The 22048-nt window shown below is 37.1% G+C and overlaps 1 long non-coding RNA gene across 1 annotated transcript in view; it reads left to right on the forward strand.

The window, feature by feature from the left end:
- LOC307001861 overlaps positions 1–22048 on the forward strand; it is a 51046-nt gene that overhangs the window by 26194 nt on the left and 2804 nt on the right. The window contains exon 2 of the long non-coding RNA XR_013798335.1: positions 12192–12309. This is a non-coding gene — a long non-coding RNA (uncharacterized lncRNA). The remainder of the gene's footprint in view (positions 1–12191; positions 12310–22048) is intronic.

A 22048-nucleotide genomic window follows, 5' to 3' on the forward strand; every position in this document is an offset into this window, starting at 1 on the left:
GTGACGCCTCGAATATTAATGAATGTGCAATGACTTGTGCAATTCAGGGAAAACAGCGTTTATTGTGCTCTCAAAAAGATTTATTTGCATCTTGGAAATTATAAGGTTTATGTTTTTCTTCTGGTCTTTAAATATTATCCGTAATTTGGTACTGCTATATTTTTTTAACCCTACTGAAAAAACTCACCAAACTTTGCTTGCATAAAAAGGTTGTGCCTAAATGCATGTTGTGTAATTTTGGGATGGATAGGAGGTTTGCTTGTCGGATTGATTTGAGTTTTAATTTATTTAATTATTTTACATGCAATCTTTGGACATGGTGTTTTATGGGTTTGCTATTTAAAATGTAATGTGATAAATGTTATTTTTCCTTTGTATAAATGGCTGTTGCTTTAAGAAAACAACATAGCTTGCAATAAGAGATGTTATATATAATTTATCCATAATTTATAAAACGTTTAAAGAAAGCATCCTACGTTTGAGTGGTTTTAAGAAACAGAAGTATTAGCAGTTTTGACACGCATGGATGCAGTAAATAGGGTCTTTGTCATAGCAATGGAAGTGTTTTCTCAGCTTATAGTCATGTTTTGTACACATGCCAAATCTATATATTTTTTCTGAGCAATAGGCAATGAATATGAACTGATGGTTGTCAATTCTAAGCTTTAATGTGATCAATGAAATGCGTTTTAAAGTTGGGAGACTGACTAATGGTCAAGAAAATTGATTTGATTTAATGCTGAGTTGGCTTTGAGATACATTATCAATCCACATTTGCATAAATAATTTTTTACATTTTTATTATTAATAACTAGTCTGGATAATGAGTCTGTAATAGAGGTCATGTCTGAGATGTCAAAACTGAAATATCATCAATTTATAATTGAGATGGAAAAATATTACATTTAGGAAAGAGTTTTAAAAAAATAATTTGGTAACACTTCAGTTTAGGGATCAATTCTCAATATTAACTAGTTGCTTATTGGTACTAAAGCACATATTAATGCCTTATTCCCTCAATCCTACCCAATACCTAAATTGAACAAATACCTTGCTAACTATTAATAAGCGGTAGGCAAATGTCATAGTTAAGTTAGTTAATAGTGAGAATTGGACCCTAATATAAAGTGTGACCAATCATTTAAACAAAGTTGTCAAGGATGCATTGCATGACTATTTCACAACATAAATATAAATTTGCTCTCTTAAAAGTGCTAATCTGTGTGACGTTCATTCTTTTTGCTAAATTCATGACCACAAATGAGCATGTACCTTTCTTTTTTTTGCAGAATACAAAATATAAAGTTTATCTCTGGACAAGCTCTTAGGTTTTCATTTTTTTTTTATTGTGTGCCAAAAAGGCACTTTTACCTGTCTGGAATAACATCAGGTGCTGAAACTATAACATATTTTCCTGTATCATACATATAATTTGAATGTAAGCAGAGCTACATATTTTAATATCAGTCAAAGAATTTTGTGAGTGTGCTACTCCAGTCCGGTGCCCTTGGTCCTATTGGGTAGACAGAATGTTGATAAATGCTTCTATAGTGAGACATCATAAACAATAAAAGTCTGGAATATTTAATTTTTCAATTATGAACCCAGAAGTCAGTGAGTTCATTTCAACTTCTATTCAATAGCTTCCACTTCCTGCAGATGGATTTTGTAAATGCTTCTTGCAGATATATTTTATTTATTTTCACTATAGCAACTGCATTAAAAATCAAATGGCAAGACTGAATGCAATAATTCAGTTCATCCAAAGAGATTGAGCAGGGAATACGATTCTCAGTGGCCTTCCTGCCAAGTTCCTTGTTGTTGTACCATGTTCTTCAGGTTGGGCACTTGTCTGATAAGCCCAGGGTGGCTGGTCTTTTCATGAGCGTGAACAGAGCTGGAAAAGTCCCCATCCTTTCCGGGTGTCATCTGAATCACTGCTGCCTGGCATGAACTTGAAAATGAAAAACCACTGACCAGGAGGGGAATTCTCAAATGTGACGAAGGAAGAATCCGATAATTGCTGCGGGGCATCAGATTTTCCTCAAATTGACATGAAGACAGACCAGTTTCTTAATTTGTGAAAAGGTGCGCTGTACTGAAACACAGCCTCCTAGTTAGTTGGAGGAAGTTAACAACAACTGGAAAGTCCCTGTGTGGGAATTAATGTGGAACTTTCCGGATAGGGAAAAAATAGCTACAATACCGGTTTTGTTTGTTTTGACAATTTATATTTAGTTTGAACTGAAGGTTTGCTATTTTAAAAGAGTTACGTATTGTAGGTCAAAGATGAGTCATATTAATCATGCATATGAAATCACTACGGATAACTTCATTTTTTTTTGCCTGCATGTGGCAGTAATTTATCTCTTATTGAGCTTTTGCAAAAGCATGTCAACCAGGATTCATCTCACCTTCTTCAAAGGTGAAAAAATCCCCATTAAATGTTCATAATGTAAAAAAAAGGGACATGAATATAATCTCTTCCATGGGTGGCACTGCAGACTTTCTTAAGTCATGTCTGATTTGACTTTCTGAAGGTTTTGTCCAGTTGGAGATATATTGGAATGATTTATGTTCAAAGTTTTTCTGGTTGACAACAAGGTAGCCAACAATACAGCCAATGAAATGGACTACTAGGTCAATTATGGCGTCGATCCTGACTATCCTGTCTATGGTGCACGTATCACACAGCGAGTAGGATCGACATGTTTATAAGTACGTAGATAACACGCATCAGACCCAACTAGCCCTTCGCTCAAGGTTTTTCACTCCCACTGCACCTTAGCTATTTTCATGAGCTACAGACACCGGGAGTGAATGAGCAGCATGTCTGTGAGATGAGTCAAAACAAATACCAGACTGTGTATTCGGAATGAAGAATGTCCTTGCAGGAAAAATCCACGTGAAGACAACTATGCTAAAAAAACAACCCAACTCAATGACTGTAAAGCACTTGTTCTGATCCTAAAGGTAGCGATTTGCTTGAAGGTATCCATATAGTCCCAGAATTAAGCAGGTTCTGTCTCGGACAGTGGAAATCCTCAATGTGTGTGTGTCTTGTGAAAAGGCCATGTCACTTTCCACCTGTCAGCCTGCAGAAGATGATTGGATGTGTGTGCAGGAGGAGAGCGTGAATGAATACACAAACTGAGTTTAAATGAACATGTAAACGTGTATAAACGGGAAAGGAATGTGTTCCAATTACTCTAAAACTTGACAAGTGGATTTTAACCAGTTTCCACAGCACCTTACAGTTTGTTTTCTCTGGTCAACCGTTCATTGGTGGTAAAAAAAGATGATGTTATCTCCTCCCAGTGTGCATGTTTCCTGTCGTGCTTGAATTGGCAGATAACGTACAATTGACACGTGGAATACATCACCCGAATGGAATTTTAATGGATCGCCTTGATTTCTCATAAACGACACCCTGTCCCTCTTTGACGTGTCAGTGGGGATTTTTTTTTTTTTTTACCAGCCATTTTCCTCAATATCGTTTTCATGATGTAATGTTGATAAGATCCTGTATTTTGCTGGATAATTGACATGCAGTGACTCACTTCTTTCACAAATCGCCCATTAGGAAATGGTAACGCTTGCAGACAGAATAGGTGCAGCCAAGATCCAAAATGAATACTCGCCAAAGCGCCAAATGAGAGGAAAAATTGGCTAGATGCTTGTCAGATGGCTGATTTGAATGGTTTGAGATGAGTTATAAGAACAGTAGTCTGACCTTCAGTGAAGTAACTGATGTGAACAATCCAAGTGAAAGACATTTGCTAAAGAAGAACTGTAACAATAAAGTTCAATTCATTAACATTAGTTAATGTTAAGTTGTCATGAATAACATTGAACAATACTTAATCTCAGTTGATGTTACTAAATAAAAAAATCTAACTATCACAAACATTGAATATCATAATACATTATTCAAGGTAATGTTTAATGAACGAAAATGAATGAGCAATATAGTATAAAGTAGCATTAACCAAGATTACTAAATACTGTAAAAATTGTTTGTGATAAATGCTGTTCATGCAAATACAAAATTTCATGGCTGCGAATAAATATGTACATAGTTTGAAACTTTTCTCAGTTCACCCATCATTGACGGATATACAAAAATGTAATTTGGGATTCTGGGTGCAATCTTAAAGGTTCAAACACAAAGCCTGAAGGATTTCACAAAGCTTTAGTGTTCGTTTTCCAGTGGTCAGCCAAGCAGGTAGCCTGCCCTAAACTCACACCATTGGTTGTGCCACAATTTGCCGCTCCAACAAACAAAACAGAACTTTTCAGGAAATCAACCGTTAAATGACTCACTTGCATATGAGTAAGTATTTCAAAATCAAAACGGTGACATGCATCCGCTGTAATGAAGAGCAGCTGATTTGATTTGGAACAGTGGGCTGTATTAATATGACAGAGAGTTGGGTTGGACAGGATGTATCTCAGACGCAGCTTATTGACAAAACCACATCGCTGCAGGGATGAGATCAATACTCACCGCCCGTTTTTCTCACACTGGCATGACCTGCTGAACCCTGCTGACCCCTCAAAACCACGTGCCTCATGAACAGTGTTCTGGAATGGTACTTTTTCGAGAAGCTCATGTGTGTTTGTGTGTGTTCATGCATACAGTATGATTGGTAAGAAATGCTCATATCTATATACGTATATTACCATTTATACTAGCTCAAACATAAAGATAATTTCTTACCACAAACTTTATTAAAGGAGTAGCTCACTTTAAATTGAAAATTACCCCATGATTTACTCGCCCTCAAGCCAGGTGTATATAACTTTCTTCTCTCAGACGAATACAATCTGAGTTATATTAATAAACACCCTGACGCTTCCGAGCTTTATAATGGCAGTGGATTGCACCAACAGTTTGAAGCTCAAATAAGTGCATCCATACATCATAAAAGAAATCCACACGTCTCCATAACTAGCTTTCGGTCAAACGAACATACAGATTCAACTTAAGTGCAACTTATGCGAGTAATGCGATGTACTGCTGATATTTACGCTACGCCATGACACATTCCGATGTCATAAGTTGCGCTTTATACGGAAGTAGACTGCGTTTGGCTGGACGCTATAATTTTTATTTGTAACGTGTTAAATATGAATCTTTTTCTTACACAAACTCATCACTTTGCTTCAGAAGGCCTTTATTAACCCCCCGGAGCCGAGCACTTTTATCATGGATGGATGCACATCTCAAATGATGGTTGCAATCCACTGCCATTATAAAGCTCGGAAGCGTCAGGGTGTTTATTAATACATCTCTGATTGTATTCGTCTGAAAGAAGAAAGTTATATACACCTAGGATGGCTTGGGGGTGAGTAAATCATGGGATAATTTTCATTTTAAAGTGAAATACTCCTTTAAGGTTTGCTGCGTTTGTGTTCTGTTGGCCTGGTTTCATGTGCTGTCTGGCAGTCTATTTGAATATTTGTTTTAAGCAGTGTAGAGCTTGTAGAAGTTTCTATGAGTGCCTAGTGTTCTCTTTCACATACCATGTTTGCATGATGTTCAACCATAGCCAATAAGAACATTATTATGGACAAAGAAGCACTATATGCACATGAGTTATAGGCCTCATAATCATACACATGCAAAAAAAAAAAGAAAAAAGCTCTTGATCTTAAACAATGCTTCTTTCTTTGTTTGTTACATGGCAATGTAAAAAAAACAAAAAAACAACACAAAAGCAGGATGCATTATATATGACCTTTCGAATCACCAGGGGAGGTTTTATGTAAAGGCGGGGTCCAAAAGCCTGAATTAAAATATGTCTCATCGATTTTACATTTATAATTGTGTTTCAATTTATTTTCAAAACCTTTAATAAAACCAGAATTTTATATGCTGATTTCCACTGTACACTTCACATTGGTTCAGTTTTTTCTTTGTCTTTTCTACATGACGTGATTTAAGTCAGTCCTTGACATGTTGTACATTACTTAAATGGTGCAGAGTGGAGGGCAAACCCCACTCATGCCTCCATTATTAGTCTGCTGTGTGTTTTATGAGTCGAGTTTATAGAGCTGTGCCTGGGGCGGCTGTGAATTTCACTCGCTAATCCGACTGCAGGTACTGTAAAAGCTAAACTCGTGGCTTGAAACAAATTTATGTTTTGTGTAATCTGTAGCTGACTTAAGACATTACAGCGTTTTTTTTTTTTTTCTCCGCCCCTCGGCACAGTCAAGTTCGGGTTTATTTATATTACATTACAGAACACAAGAATGTTTCAAGACACGCACAACAAATCTAATTCGATCCTTCAGTCTTGCAAAGCTTAGCTTATAAATACATTGACAGAGATGAAAATCCTCATGCAGTTCAAGAGCTGGATTGGAGATAACAATCCTATAAATATCACTAGCTCATCAATCGACCGTATATCATCCCGGTTTTGTCAGGAATAAATCCTCGCGGATTTATTTAGTTGTTTAAGGTCACAGGAGAGGAAGAGGAATGGGAGAGGAAATGACTAACCTATTTTCAATCTCCACTCCTGTTGACTGATCCAACAAATTTGTTGCAATGTCTTGAGAACAGTGAATAACCTTGAGTTCTCAGGACAGTAGTTTGACCACTTCCAAAAATATTTCTCAGCATAACAGGGGATTTTAATCGTACTTTTGATAAAACGGTTGCCCACATAACATTCAAGGCCTTGGGACTTCAGCATATAAGGTCAAAGGGTTCGTTCTCAGAAGAGCAGTTATCATGTGTCAACTTGAGACCACAACAATGATTCAAACTGAGATGCATAACAACGGGGATTGAGAAAAATACTTTTTTTTTTTTTTGTATCACTCTGTAAATAACCTTTGGTGATTCGGTGGTTTCTCAGGCTGGGCTGGTTTTGCAAGTTCAGTGTTGATGGATCTCTGGGGTGTTTACCAAGAATATGTCTCCGTGAGGTTTGGAGTGATGTTTATCTGGATACTTCAGCTGTGATGTTTTAATCTGCTCCTAACCAGTGCATGATTCTCAGCAGTGTCTGTTTGTCTCTAGGGTCGGGAAGTCTTTCGAGGATCCTGAAATGTGTAAAATTAACTCTGTGTGGATGAGATGAGATATGACAAGTTTCGTATACATGGCAGCCAGTCAGTGTCGGAGAAGGTACTTTGAAACCGTAACATACCACGTCTATTTACACAGTAGTTAACTATGTTTAAGCTACTTAAGGGGGCAATTTGTTAAGTGTATAACTATTATATTACAGGTATATAATTCATCATTTTACATCACTCTTAAAAGTAAAGGTTCTGGCATTGATAGTTCCATGAAGAACCTTTAACATTCCTGTAAACTTTCCGTTGAACCAAAGGTTCTTCATAATCATGGTTGCACATAACTGGTGTGTTCATTATTTATTAGGGGTGCAACGGATCGCAGTTGATCCGTGAATGATCCGTACGGACCAGGCCCCACGGTTTAACACGCATGTGATTTCGATTAACTACTAAGTTAACCATCATAGAGTTAAAGTTTATCATTTGGAGGTGTTTTGTCTTGCCAATTTACACATTCAATCGATTTTTAAATGCGGAAGAAGAGGTGAAAATCCGGACTTTCTCAGGCTTCTCAATGCTTTATTTAAGATACAGTTTAGGAAAAAAGACATGCAACATTCTTGTTGGAAAATGTTTAGTAAAGCTATACATTGTTGTAAAAACAGCTGAAAAAATAAAAAAATGGATTGTGGCATCTCTACTGTCATTTATTTAACACTGATGGCAGTTCAATACCAGTGTACTGCTTTCCTGTGATCCATTTACAGCCAGTAACATTACAACAGTTCAACCTGTTTGCCTAAACCCCCTTTTGAACTCCAGCTCCAGAAATGACATACCCAAATTGAAATGGTTGCAGCTCACGAATGCTTTGTACTGCAGGCACAATTGTGGTCTCTTCTGAAAGAAGACACTTGGGAGTGTGCTTCCAAGAGTCGGGATTAATTAGTCACAAAGGAATATAGTTAGAAATGCTTAGAAATATTTACTGCAAAAAAATATTTTCTTTTCCATTACAAATATCTAAATGTTCTTCAATACAGATACATTTACTTGAGATGCAAATTGACATAAGCAATTAAGTTATTAGGGTTTTGTGTTCTAAAAAGAAAAGTGAAAGAAAATATATCTGTCAGTGTGGGGTAAGAAAAATAATCTTGTTTTCTTCTAGTTAATATAATTTATCTCCGCTCACTGAAATACTTTTTTTCGATGGTCCACTTTAGACATTGTACTTACTAAAAGTAACTTTGCAACTACATGTCAAATAACTCTATTATAAGACTGTAGTAGATGATGTTATGGTTCGGCTAAGTAGAATACGTTGACTTTTTTTTTCTTGTTTTAAGCATGAATTCACTTTGAACTAAATCAACACTGAACTGACCTCAGCTAAACAATGACACTTTCTTTTTTTCTTTTTAGAGCTGCTTTTCAGCAGAATTAAACCCTTTTTGCATCATTGAATCATTATCCCTGTGTACAGCAGCTTTGAAACAATCTGTATTATATAAAGTGTTTTATTAATAATGGTGACTTGACTTAATTTTGATGATTGTTTTCACAAAACAAGACTTGGGGCCAGATTTACTAACTTCTTGCACCAGCTCAAACCCTTTTTTGGCATTAAACAACTACTGTCAGGTTTTGCTGAAGACACACAGTGAAAAGATGAGGACAGGGTTATTTTTATGGACGACCTTACATTGCATTTGTAGGAGCTTCCCTTTCAGAAGCAAAATGTATGGGAGGAGAGTATTCAAATGAATCCTGCAAGGTGATTTACTAAAGTTTGCACTAGTCAATTTACTGGTATTTGCACCATTATTTACCGCTCAGAAAAAGCATTTAACCAGATGCTCTTTGCGCTGCTCTTGGTAGATTGTGTTGGTTATCATGAAAATGATCTGGCTGTGTCTGTGTTCTTTAATTTGCATGGTCGTCAGTAGATCTCTCTCATCTGCCCTTTTTGGAATTGCGCCATCATGCGAATTTGCCTTGTTTAGTAAATCTGGTCTTTAATTTCTTGTCTTAGCTTCTCAAATAAATGCATCTTGATTTAAGACTTTTTATATATTTGTACTAGAAAACATGACAAAAATACTAAGTAAGAAAATATTTTTTCACAGTGTTCACATTTATTATTTATAATACAATATAACTAATATTTTCGGTGTATTTTTCTACAATAGTACATAATGAATATAAGTGTGAACAGTGGTTCTATATGTTAGAAATGGGATACGCAAAATTTTCATGTAGCCCTATAGCGCAAATCCACAAATGAAATGTTTGACTCAATGGGCCCTATCTTGCACCCAGCGCAATTGACTTTGTACACCGACGCATGTATCAATCCTATTTTGCACCCGCGCACAGCGGACTTTTCCCTCCACAGACGCATGTTGGTAAATTAGGGAATGAACTTGCGCTCGCGGGGACAGTTCAGCGAAAAGAGGAGGTGTGTTCCGGCGCAAACATTCCCTGGTGCTATTTTGCAATTTCAGAAAACAATTCCACCACTGACCAGGAAAATCCTAGTCTAAAGTCAGTGGCGCGTTAGTCATATGCTATTTCAAGGGCGCATGCTTGGCCATTATGTAGCTTGTGAACAACGCGCATACATTTTGATTCTCTAATCTAAACAGATGCAGCCGTTTTCATTTTTGCAAATCATACATTATTACAAGGAAAAATATTAACACACGAGGGAAATCATTGTTGTTTTCATGAAGATGTGAAAAAAATAGGCATAAATCTAGCTTGCACATTTACCCAAATTATTATACACCTGTTTAACCGAAGCTAATTTGGGTGGGTTTCTCCCATCCTCATACAATGCCACTTCTCTGTCTCCTCGGCTGTGATCACTCCTGGCGTGCGCTGGCAAATCCACCATTAAAATAGCTATCCGCCATGGAACAAGCGCGCCTGCTCTTAAAGGGAATGTGAGATGACTCTCTGATTGGTTTATTTCACGTTGTGCCCAAACCACACCTATGAATAATGAAGCTACTTCAGACCAAACAATTTTAGATTCGCGTCGAGCGCGAAAGTCATTTATCTTGCCAGTATAATAGCCTACAAAGTTACTTTTTATTTCGCATTTGATACTTGCGTTTCAGATCATTAAAATAGTGCCCAAGGTGTTTTAAATTGTGTTTGTGTGACAATGCAGAAACACCAAGTCAAAAAGCAAAATCGGTTTGTATATTGTGTTGTGATTTTGGGTTGTTATGGCAAATTTTAATAAGCAGAACAAAAAACGTAAAGTTTGGTATTTCAACAAGTTCTTCTTAACTCCATTCTCGGCACATCATAGAAATATTTTTTGAACAGGAATCCCAATGATTGAGCCGAACATGGCCCACTTGTTTCAAACAACCATGAAATTGTGTGGAGCCAGATAAGACCTGCTTAGACACGTCCTGCTCTGAATAACCCTCTCCACCTGCATCTATACCACTCTCATTCTAGTTTCTTCTGTAATTCCTCTCGTAGCCTGTACATAAACCTTATGCATTTCCTTTTGCAGTTTGAAGCGCATCAACCGACCAAATATCGCTTAAGCCCACTGTTTCGGTTTAAAACCTGTAACACAATGTTTACTGCATCAATAATCCCTTAATCCTCTTGATCCAATAATTAGCGATTTCATTGTAAATGTGGCCACACATGCTTAATATAATCTGTACGTTTCATTTTGGTGCACGATTGTCAGAGCTTATTAGCCTGAAAACTAAAGCTAACTACATGCTTCTCCTTGTGTAAGCACGACTGCTTCCAAGAGGCTGTGGAATCCGCAAGTTGTTATTCATTTTCTCAATTACAGCATACATGCAATTACTCCCATGGTTCTCCTCCTTCTCTTGGACGGAGTTCATAGCCCCAGTTTGCTCGTCACAAAATGAATTAATCTAAAATCAACTCAATGTGTAGTTAAATATACCCCGTACAATATGCGCAGATAAAAATAAAATGTATCGTGCAATTAAATGCAGAGGGTTTTTACCCACCAACATCCTGTATTGATTTACAGAGCTGGGATCCTAATGGCAGATGAATGCTTTACTGCTGCGGCGAATGGCTTTCCCCAGAATAACTGGGACTGAAACCAAGTTCGAGTGCTTGGCCAATGATAAATATATATATTATCGATGTTAACAGGACTTTGATACAGAAAATGTGGTTGAATTGTTTATATAGCACACAACTGAAAAAGTGAAGGCCCTTGTAATCATAAAACTTCTTTACATATTGGATGCTCACATAAAGCATATTGATATTCAGCATGATGCATAATAATACAAAGTGCCTTTTTACAGTGGTAAAGTGTTGTGTTTGGTTGCCAGGGCGTTGCTGTGTGGTTGCTAATGTGTTATTTGTGGTTTTTAGTGTGTCTCTATGTGATTCCTTGTGCTAAAGTGTGTTTGCTATATGTTTTTTTTTTACTTCCTAATTCAAAAGAACCCATACGTAAGTTTTTATGATATTCTTATTAATATATGGCACCATTCACTCGTTCAGAGTACGTTTATGAAATATTTTTTTGAAGTCTGATCTCTTTGAAACATAGCAGCACATTTCTCCTTTACAAACCGCATGATTTGAAGCATCTTTCTTTTCTGTAGCATCATCGTAGCTGGTTTGGGGTTTGCTCAAATCGTGCTATTTGTTAAAAGGTGACCAATAATAACTTATATTAGGCATTCTTTGCTCGCATTCTCCGCACTTGCATTTAAATGAATACAAAACTAACATATGCAGCTGATGTTGCAAATCTGGACAAATAAATTCTGATCAAATTAAATCCTGAGATATTGTCCTATGTTTGGCTTTTTTGCTCAGGAACAGCTTATTTCAATTATGCATTGTTTAACTCTATTGCCTAACAATGATGTCAACAAAGAAGTTAGTTATTATAGAATATAATTATTGTTTGTTTGTTCTCTAAATGAGGTGGAAAGTCAATTGAAAACTGTGTAAGAGTCTGAGGATGCCTTGTGGGCCATTAGCTGCAGTATTTATTACCAGCTATGAGATTGTAGCAACACTGACTTTTTTTTCAATAATGCTGTGTTGCCATTGGCAGTGGTTGTTGCCTCCAGCTGTGGCATCATAAGTAAAACTATTGTTACCCTGACATCTTCTCCTAGTTGAATCAAGTGCAAGGTGACCATGACCTCTGAAGCAGGAAGTGTGGGTTCAGCCTGAGGCACTGCTGACTTTGAGCTTCAGTTATGAGTGACGGCCTGAATGGGAATTTCAGCACTGGTAAGGAACAAAAATTGTATGCAACTTTTAGCCACACTGTGCTATTGTCTGCTAGTATTTGTTCCTTTTGTTCCTGTATCAGATAACAGATCACCATCTGCACTCCTATTGGCAGATGATGCATTTATGCATATACATGCATATATACAGTACTGTTCAAAATTAAATTAAAATTATTATTTTTAAAGTCTCTTATGCTCAGTCACCAAGGCTGCATTTATTTAATACAAAAAATACAGTACAAATTTTAAAATATTATTACAATTTAAAATAGCTGTTTTCTCATTTCTTAATTTATTCCTGTGATCAAAGCTGAATTTTCAGCATCATTACTCCAGTCTTCAGTGTAACTTCAGAAATCTTTGAGAAAGAATGATCCTTCAGAAATAATTTGAATATGCTGATTTGCTGCTCAAGAAACATCAACGTTGAAAACCGTTGTGCTGCTTAATATTTCATTGAAACTTGCGATACCTTTTTTCAGGACTATTTGATTATTGAGGTTCAAGTTTCAACTTTTGATAAATTTAATGGATCCTTGACACACACTCACTCACTCACTCACTCACTCACTCACTCACTCACTCACTCACTCACTCACTCACTCACTCACTCACTCACTCACTCACTCACTCACTCACTCACGACTTTCCATAGACATAATGACTTTTCTATGGTATAAACTTTATATTCTATATCCTAACCCTTCCCCTAAACACAACCCCCACAGAAAACATTCTGCATTTTTCATTTTATATTAATTAATCAAATATTTAGTGTGATTTAGAAGTCACTTTCATCATGGGGATTCAAATATTTCCCCACAAGGTCAGAAAATTCTGGTATTAGAATCTTTTTGGGGACATTTGGTGACCTGCAGTTGTTAATTTTCAATTGTATGCAAGTGAGCACACAAAACATCAGTTGATTTGTCTGTAATACGCTTTATAAATGCAGATAAATTGCTACTGGACTCTTTTTAGAAAGACAAACATGTTTTGAATAATTTTCATTATTTTGGGGTGTCCCTTTATGATTATTGGCCCTGTTTTCTTAAAGGTTTCTGAACACACCCCTGTCTGCCATTGGTTGGACAAACAGTAATTCCCATTCCAAACCCGTGCCATTGGTTACACCAGAGTTGCTGTGTTGGGCCACTCGAACAAACCAAACAATGTTTGAGAACACCGGAGCTACAGTGTTTATATTTTTCAGGGAAATCAACTCACGAAACGGTTTACTTAAAGCTGTCTCTGCCTATTAACCTGGCATAAGAGAAAGTGTTTTACCATTGAAAACATTACACACATCACCGTTCACTGGCCATAAGTGGGCTACCCTACACGATGGCTTTTAATAACACAAACACTGAGCCTTGGAGATTATCTCCTCCTTAAATTCCCCGACTCATATTTCACGCAATAACCTAACGTAACCGTACTGTTCGTCAGACAGCTGTGACGTAATCCGCCTGCTTCTATCTCGACCAGTGAGCGTGGCCGAGACACATTCTGTCCTGATCTATGTAAATATGTCTCCAGGGACAATGGCAATCTTTCCCCTCACATTTACTTATCTACTGGATATCTTCCACGGCCTTATACGCTCGTGGCCTTTCCATACACATAAGCTTAACTACTTCGTCTTTATCACATTATGCTTTGCATGCAAGACATGTCCCATTTATCACTGGAAATAGGGCATTAGAAGCTGAATATAGGACTCGAGCATTAACGACTGATTTTGCATTTGGCCTTTATAACCCCTAGTAGGTTTTGGAAGGGCCCGCCATTCACAGCCAACCAAATGTGACCCTGAATCAGATATTCAGTTCAGTGTGTGCTTTATGCATAGATTGGTTGATCTTTGCAAAGGGTCATTTGAAGTTTGCAACCGGATTAGTTACAGAGGTGTGATGGCATTTATTTTTTAATCTAAAGGGTAGGTGGCTAAAGGGTAGGTCTAGGATTACTTGCAAGCATTACGTGCTTGCAAAGAAAAAGCTGCTGTACCTGCAGGGTTTGGAATACAATCAAAGTTCTCAATTTTCTACCGTTCTCGAAGAGAACAGAGTTATGTCCATAGGACGTACTATTTGCATTATGTTCACAAGCATATATGTTCACAGTCTTCATATATTCATGTCCCTTAACCCTTTATTTAAATAGCCTTTTAGTGTGACATGAGGAAGAAAGTAAGTCTAGAGTTCCCCAAGAGTTACAATAGGGTGCACCATTTCTGGTTATTTCTCCATACAGAAATAGTTTTTTAGCATTATTATTCAAACCTTTCAAGGTGCACCTACCATGAGCTCCAATTTATGATTCACGTTTCTGTGGATTCCACTTTTCTTTTTTTCTTTTTTTGATCCAAAAGTTATAATATTGTGATAGTTGGGCTTGTTATTTTACTAAAGAATTCCTTGAAATGCCTGTGAATGGTGAGAAATACTTCTGGAACCAAGGCCACTTATAAAGTTGCTGTTGCCCTCTATTATGCAGTGAGAAAAAGAGCTCTTGCACTCAACTGGAGGGCTGACAGAAGCAAGAATAAAAACTTCAGAAGGATTATTCTAAGCCCTTAGTTGAGACTGGATTTTATTTCTTTCTTCCTGTTTTTTTTTTTTAACCCATTTAAATCTAATGGTGAAAATACCCAGAAAGGTTTTACAGCAAAGATAAGGGGTTTTGCTTTCTTCCAAACTAATGTTTAAATTGAGTTGCAGTAAGGAACTACAAACTACAAGGAAGTTATGAAATAAGTCAATCTTGGCTAGAAACCACAGAAGATAGGTTTTACACTCCTAATTTGTTGAGATAATGAGTGGTAATCTCTCTCGCACTCTGACATGACCTCATATCTTTCGTAAAGTGGAAAAGTCTTGTTTATACCTGTAATTTTCTCATCATTACATAACCGTTGTGACTCAGGCTAAACATTAAGTCAAAGGAAAGCTGGAAATGCAGCGGTAGTGTAATTCTTTTATGAAGCTGTAATGTAATTCAACGCTGTCGAACAGATGGTACCCTAGTTGACTGCACTGATGACGATCATCAGGAAAGTGTCATTGTCAACCACCGCCAACAGTTTCCTGCGCCGAAACCGAGTGTTAATTAGTCACATGGTATACTCATTAAACTGCTTTAATAGCCAATGCATCATCATTTAATCCTTGTTAAACTAATCCAAGTAATCAATCTATTTAAGATGCATTATTCCGCTTTTAAAGCTTTTTAAAGGGGTATGTGATAAGGAATCACATTTTTATGAAATTGAGATATATTTAGCAAAACTCAAACCAGTTCACAAAGTGCATATTGAAACTAAGCTGCAAAATGACTCTTCCTGAACTTCTGCAACTTTGTGGCATTACTTTTTTTCTTTTCTTTTTTTTTTAAAGTATTTACAGATGGATCTTGACATTTCCATTTATAGCTGATGTGACCTATCATGGTAATCTAAAAAGTTTCTAATCTGGCATTTGTATATTAATATCTATAATTGCACATGCAAGCAAGGTTTTTTTTTAAGGATCAGCAGAATGGACACTTTTAATATAAGGCTGAATGAAAGAGGTTAGAAGAAGGTTTTTGTTGCACAAAAGTCTTTTTTTTCATGGAAAATTAAAATAAATATGGCCCCTTTGAAGCTGCATGGAATATATTACATTTGAGTAAAATTGAGTTTATTATTAGTTGTTGTATTTCTCTTTTTAAAACAAAAGCCTGAGAGCATGAGATCATATCCTGTTGCCCAGGGGCCTGAGGTAATTTGCATGCTTGAAGTCTAGCGTGACCGTATCTTTAAGATTAAAGCCTTTGGTGGACTAATTATTGGTTAAGTTTACATTACATTACAGCACCACTGGATAACCATTGTAGCTCCATGTATGCTGCACAGTATCCTGCTGCGGTTGATTTTCAACTAAATTAAGACATTTTTAATGAATGGGGAAGGATATTTTAATTCCAAATTAAGAGTCAATGATTGGTTTCAGCTGACAACTATGGAGCACATAAACTTTAGGGCCATTGTTATTCAAAATCCAAACAAAAGACTGGTTATGGCACATATTGTACACTGCGTAAAGCTGAGCTGAAACATAATGCCACACTATGCTTCATAAATCTCCAATATAGTCATACAAAAGAGCACAGTAATCATGGCCCAGTGATTATGGTCAAAAGAAAAAAATATGGAAAGGTGGGAAGCTGAAAAGCATGCAGTAAAAGAAACTGGCTCTGGATCAATGGTAATTTTGTTAAGTCAAGGTATGAGTCCATGTACAATGGCTCGGTTTGAAGGTTTCAGTTTCAATAGGATGGGGGAAAAATGCAGTAATAGCCAAAGATTTACAACCTGTTGTTGCAATGGCAAATCACCAAGCCACAACTGAAAGGAACATTTGAGTCGATATTTTTTTTACTTCCAGTCTTGAGTTTATGTTGAGCGAACACGCTATCTGCTGTTCAATGTGTCCCCCACTAGAAGTGAAAGAAAGCCCAAACGAAAGAAGGTGATGTCATACTTGAAGAAAAAAAAATACACCTGAATGTGAATTGTATCAGGGGAGGACAAAAAAACTCTCTTAATCCTCTATATGACACCAGGGAGGCTTGCCTACACTGTTTGAGAGAAGTTGACAATGCAATGTACGTCATATCTAGATTTACAACAACAACAACAACAAAAAAAAAATATATATAGCTATATATATATATTTTTTTTTTCATCTATCCTGGTATATTTTTATTAGTTAGGACTTTTTTTTCGTTGGAGTAGTAGAAAAAAGTTTTTCAGTACAACTCAAATGGCATATATATGATCAACCCACCCAAAACTGGTTATTGTTTTGCTGTGCATCAGCCAAGGAATTTAGAAAGAACCGCAACATGATTGATTTGGTTCTAATTATTGTAATGCAAATATGTTTTTTGTTTTTGTTTTTTTACCACTAGGTGGTCACTAACCTACTCGGTAGCCTTACAGCATGGTGCCAAAGACATATCAAGTCATACAGGAAGTTAAGCTTTTCTTAGCAGCTCTTTGGGATAATGCGACCAGAGAAATCAACAAAACCTGGAGAAATCTATTCATTAGCATGTGATGCTTCTGAAAGTTTACGGTCACCCTGACAATAAGGATAACTTAATCTAATAAGTTAAACTTTAAGGTCTAATAAGGTAATCTTTGTAGCAATTGTAAATCTTGTGATTGCAGAACTGAACATAGCATCAAATTATTTCCATTTTAATAGTATATGTTTTGCATCCAAATCCATATGAATTTTGCATACAAGTTCATTATTTTTGTAGTTAATATTTTGATATTGAAAGCTTTTTTAAATATTGAAAACATATCTCAGAAGACTGTACACTACACTAAAAAATTAAATGCATTGTGACAATTTACATTGTTTTAACTAATCTAAATAAAAGTCATACAAGATTCAACTCTTTTTTTTTTAAGTCACTTTAATGTAATTTAAGTTGAAATTACTTAAACATCCAAATAGATTGTATTTAAAATTTTAAGGCAGCAACTTTTTTAAACAGTGCTTATAGTCTTTTCACGAGGACTACTGATTCATTTAGTCTGTATTTCATTTTCATTCTCAAGCTCATCTAAGTAACATTTAGTGAAGAGTGAAAGCTGTAGGACAAATAAAAAAAGGACTGTTTTGACAAAAAAAATCTAAATTCAGTGTCCTTAAGTCTTGTCCCACTTGCGTCTAAAAAAAAAAGTTGACCGGCAGCAACAGCATTTTTGTTCATTTTCACAAAAGTTTCATGGCCCCCGTTCTAGCTTCATGCAGTCTTTTTGATCAACACTTGAATGAGGGCATGTTTCATTTTTCATGTTTTTCATTTTTCATGTTTCATCACAAAACAATTTTTTTTTTAGCAAAAAGCTAAGAAAATCGCGTTTTTATCAAAGACTACGTCTGGATGGGATTCAGAATAATGATCAAAACATTGATGGAGATCAAGTCCATTAACACCTCTAAAGCTTCACAGTCCTATATCTCGTCCCTGGTCGACATTTCATTCAGTATATTAGGCAGTTTTGATATATATGCTGTTTAATATTGATGATCGTGTTATTTTCCACATGCATCTGCTTACATATGATATCGCTTATTTCTGCTTCTTCACATCTTTTGATCTGGAGATTCCAACCTGATCTCGCAGCAATTCGTATGCATTTTTACGACCTCATTTGTACGAATTAGCCACCTTTTAATCATTTGTACGAATTTGTTCAAATTGGTCGTGATATAGTGTTGGAGATTCTTTACTCTTTCAGAAGATGTGTAATAGCGCCCCCTACCATATAACAGTGAAAACACGGAAAGTCGGAAATTCCGTTAATGGCGGGGAAGCGTTGTCTTATAAATTATAGAAAATTCCGTCAATGGCGGGGAAGCGTTGTCTTATAAATGATAGAAAATTCCGTCAATGGCAGGGAAAGAGTTAAGTTGCTTACAAGTTGTTAATTAAGGACTTCAAAGAAACACAAGAATTTGAGATAACATGACGAATCTGACAACTGTTGCAGCAACCTGTTATCAATTTATCAGTTGTATCGGTCTAGGCTGATCCAGCTGTACTCAAGCTGGTTTAAACTGGTAAGTTTGGTCAAAGTGGCCAAGCACCTCATAAACCAGTCAGCAGGGCAGGCTGAGAGTCAAGCTTAGGCTGGTTTAAGCTGTGTTTGTTTTCAATAGGGATGTAAACGAAGTACAAGGTCAAGATGGGTGTGTTTCTTTCCAGCACCAACCTAAATCTTCACATTCCTATTTAAAGTTGAAAACACAGAGACATTTTTACGTACACACACTCCAGAATATCTCGAGAAATTCCTTGGCACAGTTATGCAGTAAACGTACTTACTTTTAGAAAAAGCTTTGCTGTGCTTAGTCTTTTTTCAGGGGAGTTTAGGTACAACAAATTAAAGATCCTCCGTGAGGTTTGTCGGGTTAACCTCTGATTAATTGTTTCTGTGTAGCGCAGTCAGTTGTGGTGAGAGCACGCTACTGTAATTTTGCAGCTGCTGTCTTTAGCATGACCAGTATGATACACAATCCAACTGGCCTTCCAACCTCATACCAGAGCACTTGAAATAGTTCTCTTTTTGTCTCTCTGCCTATTTCTTCATCAGTCCAGCAAGCTGGGATTGTTCATATTATGTTTGTTTTTAATTTTGCCATCCATCAAAACCATTAGGCTATATAATGTTATAGGCTATCATAATGTTCTCTTGATAAGTGCAGACAGCTCCAAGGTTCACAGAAGCAGGCAAGTCAGGTCACAGTGATCTGGCAAGAAGCGTCCTTTGGAGGGACATTTCCGTGCTTTCTTGAACGCTTTAAGCAGGCCGCTCAAATCCCTCGTTTTTATATTCACTGTAATTGAAATTGATCAGCCGTACCCACCCTTAACCGAGGGATATGTAGAGCTCGGGGAGGCGCAGCAACAACCTGAAGTAGGACATTACCCATGGCTGCCTTGGAGGAGGTCCAGACCCTGACCAACAAACCAGAGTGAGTCGGCCCCACGACGTGGCAATGCTTCCTCCAGTGCCTGGGGAAGTATTTGTGAGATTCCTCAGTTATATTTTCATAGCTAAATTATGTATTTATCTCCCTCTGTGGTGAGTCAAATATATGCATGAAACACATCTTGGGCAAACATCTCTAGGGAGAGGAGGAGGAGGAGGAGGGAGCGAGGGAAAAAAAAGGGCCATGATTCGATCAGCTTGTCAGGGAAACGACACGGCGAAGAAGGGAGAGCGACATAACACAGAAAGATTCACTGCAATCTCATTATTTTGTGCCATAAAGGGTTTTACCCTGTGGAGCAACCACTCTCGCCTGCCCCGAGAGTGACAATAGTCCTCAGGAGAAGGAGGTCACAGGTGAGCGAATTGATTTCACACTCGTCCCCCGGCTTTGATAACCGACATTGTCTCATGTTCTGTGCTTTTAGCAACTGTCCGTATGGATAGCCCTCTCATCGCTGATCTGTTTGAGTTATTCACTAAGTAAGATGTGAGGAAGACAGCTCTTTTGAAGTAGCTCATTAAGTATTCCCTGCAGATGATTCCACACTTAGGCTGATTAAAACGAGGTAAATGGGGCCCATGTGAAGAAGCTGGGAGTTCAAAATGAAGGTGGCATGCCAAGCTAAGAGGACTGAACTGTTGAACTTCCTACCTCTCCATACTCTTTGTGAATTCTCGGCCCTTTTGTGCGCTCGCTGATGATCCAATCTTTGAGGTTGGACTTTTGTTGAACTTTTCTCATTAACCTGTCCAACCCCCTTTATGCCCTGAGCCCTCAAAGTGCTTAACCTGTCTTCACATGCAGAGAGACCCGCACAACACCCTTTGACACCCAAAACCCTCAACACATGCAGCCAATGCAACAAATGCTCACAGTACATGGCGAAACTTGCATGATTGCATTTCATGCATAATAAACATTACTAAAAGTAGTGATGCTAAGCTATTTTGATTTCTTCCAGCCTGGCTTGCTGGTTTTTAGAAGGGTTTTAGCGACTTCTCAGCTGTTAAGATCAGCTGGTTGACTGCTAAACAGCAGCTTGTCCCAGCTGGGAGACCAGTAAACAGTAAGCTGTGTTTTTTTTTTCAGTAACATATCAGTCGCTTTGTAATGTTGGTTTCCCAGTAACTAGCTACGCAATTCAACAAGTAGCAGCATAGCATGACAAAACAGAAATGCTATTGCGCACACAACTTTGTAGCCAAGCAGACTGAGACTGTAACCAAATGCAATGCTTCGTTGTCTGTAACTTTTGGGAAATAATTTAAATGAATCGGCTTGTTCAAACAGTTATAAAAGAAAAAAATCAACAATTTACTGATTCTTGCACAGGAATCCCTGAGTGTTTTTATAGACGCTGATGTCTGTCACTGTTTTTAACTCTAAAATATCTATATTAGGGCATTGTCTATATTAGGGCATTGTCTAGTTAAGTTAGTTATTTAGTTTAACTGCATATTGTCATTACCCGATTTGAGAACCTTGTTTTTTGTACCTGATAAATGCTGTTCTGATTATTGTCAGTTGTTGTATTGTAATGTAGATGTACATTTGAAAATATCACGCCTTTAAATGTAGTTAGCTACTTTTGTAAGTAACATAGCATAGCGACTTAACATGACGTCTTAAACTACTTAAGAGTATAACTTCAGTTTCAAAGTCTTATTCTCGCTCTCACTTTATTTGACATAAGAATGTTGTCTTTATAATGACACATACATTTTTTATTTCCCTGACCCCAATATGAGATGGAAGTGTGGTTTTTGAAGTGTGATTCTCATGAATAATGGGGACTGTTAAAAGATTTGGATTTCACATAGAGGCTGAACACCTGGAGCCAATTATTTAACCTCCAAATGAGGCATCCAACAGCAGCTGTTTTGGCTGGGACCTTTGCCCATTTTCTGGATGGAAGGATTGAGCTTGTCTTTAAGATGCTTGGCTCATGATCCAGCCCACTGCTATCACTCAGAATCATGTTCCAGGGACCTAAATGAGATGGTGCACTCTTAACCCCCAGAAAAGGATGCTTTAGTGTAATTACCATGACAAGCACACTTATTGCTTTATTTGAGATACTGAATGCTCTAAAATCTTCTCATTTAAATTTGGTAAATGTACAATGATGATCTCCTTTAGAAGGTTTGATTGGAAACACATGCATATGAGACCCTC

This window comes from Phoxinus phoxinus (assembly GCF_949152265.1).
Source record: "Phoxinus phoxinus genome assembly, chromosome: 7".
Classification (NCBI taxonomy): domain Eukaryota; kingdom Metazoa; phylum Chordata; class Actinopteri; order Cypriniformes; family Leuciscidae; genus Phoxinus; species Phoxinus phoxinus.